Below are 3093 nucleotides of genomic sequence, written 5' to 3' on the forward strand. Positions count from 1 at the left end.
AATGATTCAGTCCATAGAGAATCAACTGCAGGGCACAGAAAGGTGGGGTTAAAGGAGAGGCAAGAGGAGAATAAGCAATTCTAATTACCAAGATTCCCTCACACACTTTTTTTTTTTTTTGAACCTTTCCCATTTCCAACCTATTCTTTGCCACCATATGGCTCTGAGAACCAGCAGCCTAGAAACATGCAATTTAAATTGAATGTCTCTCTAATGTCCCTTTTGTGATCTTTGTTATTCAGATTGTTTACATAGACCAAGGGTCACCAATTACTTTGCCCCTCAAGCTAGATTGTGGAATGCCAGGAAATTGCTTTCAGTGATACTGCAAATTAAAAAGCAGAGTCACAGAACCTCAAAAAGACATTGATTACCCAGCCTGCTACTTGACTGGGCAAGGTCAGATAGCTCCCCTTTTCATTCTCCTACCTGTAAACTCAGCGAAAGGTTTTTCTCTAGTTGCAGTAACAAATAACACTGTGTTTCGCATGTAGATGGATTGTCTTGATACCCTGCTTCCACTTGTATTAAAAAATCTACTGTTCTTTGCTTGCACACCCTGCCTTCCACTAAATCACAGTGAGCTGCAGAATGAATTCATAATCTCTGCAGTAGATTTTTCTAAGTGAAATTAGCCATTATACGTCCATGATTAAAAAGATGATTTCTGCTATTCCTAGTTATTGAGTTTTTATGTTTATCCCATTAGTGTGTCAAACACAGCTTTCTGTTTATTCGTTCTCCCTGAATAGTATTGATAATCTCTTAAAAGTTTTCTGCTGCAATCCGTTTTCTTTTCATTTGCCACCAAGATAGTTTTTCATTGGTTCAAGCCCTTTTGATTAGCCATTTTTTTCCAGGCACTCATGCTCATTCTCTAGGCTCTCCTTATACTTTTAGCTCTCTTCATAAAAGTCATATGAACAAAATTTTTGTGTTGTTTGATCTACAAATGCACCATTACTTTATTTGAAGTATTTACAATTCCCCTAATTTTGATTTCACTAATGTAATGTTTCCTTAGAGAATAATATTAATGGGTATTTGGGTTCTACTAGGATCCAATTAAACTAGTTAAGGTTGTTAACTCCTTAAACATTTGCCTGATTTTTACCTTTAGTTTTTGTGTTTTTGTTTTTGTTTTCCACTGTGGTTATACATTGGACCCCTAGTTCCTTGATGGATGCAAAGGTAAAGCCAGCACAGATCCTGCTGTCAGGAAGATTTTTTTTTTTTTTATTAATAAGACCCCCTCCCCCACCAAACTGTATCACCTGCCCAGACCCCTGCACTCAACCTCAGACTCAGATTCAGCTGCTTTCTACTGAGTGTCCAGTGGGTGTCTCAGACTGAGCATGTGACCAAACTTTTGACTTCCCTCCACCAACCTATTTCTCCCTCAGTTCTCCCGTCCTCAGTAAATAGTGACTTCTTCCTTCCAAGAACACAAGCCAAAATCCTTGGAGCCATCCTGGGCCTTTCTTTTCCTATCACATTCCACAGCAATCCTTCAGAAAGACCCATTGGTTCTACCTCTGAACTCTCCTTTCTCTTCCAGCCCACCACTTTCTCTTGCCTAATACAATAATCAGTAGGCTTCTCATTGGCCTCACTGCTCCCACCATTGTGCCGCATTGTCTGCCTTCAATGTATGAGTCAGCCCATGCCACTCCTCTGCTCAAAATCCTCCAGCCAAGTCCTGCGTTACTCAGAGTAGAAGCAAAAGACCTTACAGATTGCTTGCATAAGGTCCAACATGATTTGCCATTGCTACGTCTCTAGCCTGTTGGCTTCCACTTTCCTTCTTCCCATCTATGCTGGTCATATAGGTCTCCTTGCTCTTTCTAGAATGTGCCAATCCCCCTTCTGCTGCAGGCTTTTACAGAGCACTGCTCTCTTCCTAGAATGCTTGTCCCCCAGAGACACCATAGCTGGTCCCTTGCTTCTTTCACCTCTTAAGTGTCACCTTGTCAGAAAACCCTTCCCACCCTATTGAAAATCGACAATTTCTACTGATCTTATTTTTCTCCATGGCAGCTATCACCACCTTACAATTATAAACGCACTCTTCAATATAACATTTGCCCGCTAGAATGGGAGATCCAGGAGGGCAAGGGATTTGCCTGTTGTCCTCCCTGTTATATCGCTAGCATGAAGATTATTGCCTGGCACGAAATGGGTACCTAAGACACAGTTTAAAATTCATTAGCTAAATTAAAAATAGAAATTAAATTAAATTGAAAATAGAAATCCCATACATCCACCTCTGGGTATTTACTCAAAGGAAATGAAACACTAATTCAAAAAGATACATGCTCCCCAACGTTTATTGCAACATTACTTATAATAGCCAATATATGGAAACAATCAAAGTATCCACCATCAATAGATGAATGGATAAAGATGTGGTATATTTATGTGTGTGTATATGTGTGTATATATGTATATAATATATATTTTTGAATACATATATATATATAATATGTGTGTATATATATGTGTGTGTTTATATATATAATGAAATATTATTCAGCCACAAAAAAGAATGAGACCTTACCATTTGCAACAATGTGGTTGGACCTAGGGAGTATTATGCTAAGTGAAACAAGTCAGACAGAGATAAACACCATATTATTTTACTTATATGTGGAATCTAAAAAGCAAAACAGATGAACAAACAAAAAACAGAAAGAGACCTGGATACAGAGAACAAACTGGCGGTTGTCAGAAGGGAGGGGATGGAGGGTTGGTGAAAGAGGTGGGGGGATTAGAGGTATAAAATTTCAGTTATAAACTAAGTAAGTCACAGGATATAAAGTACAGCTCAGGGACTATAGAAAAAAAAAATCGCCGTTGGATGAATGAATATGCATGTGCATGGGCGACCATTGTTCAATGTTGAATGTGGCATTGCTACATAAGACGTCTGAGACAAGTGTTGTGCCTGTGGACATGAAGACTACTTCCTGCTAAAGGACCAAGGGCAGGTTACACCTAAGGAACCTCTGATCCACTTTATGATGAAACGAAGTCTGACAACACAGTGGTTGAAAGCTCAGGCTTTCCATCGGACATACCTGGACTCACATCCTG

This window comes from Enhydra lutris, unplaced genomic scaffold (genome assembly GCF_002288905.1).
Source record: "Enhydra lutris kenyoni isolate GAN:26980312 unplaced genomic scaffold, ASM228890v2 scaffoldscaffold15, whole genome shotgun sequence".
Taxonomy (NCBI): Eukaryota; Metazoa; Chordata; class Mammalia; order Carnivora; family Mustelidae; genus Enhydra; species Enhydra lutris.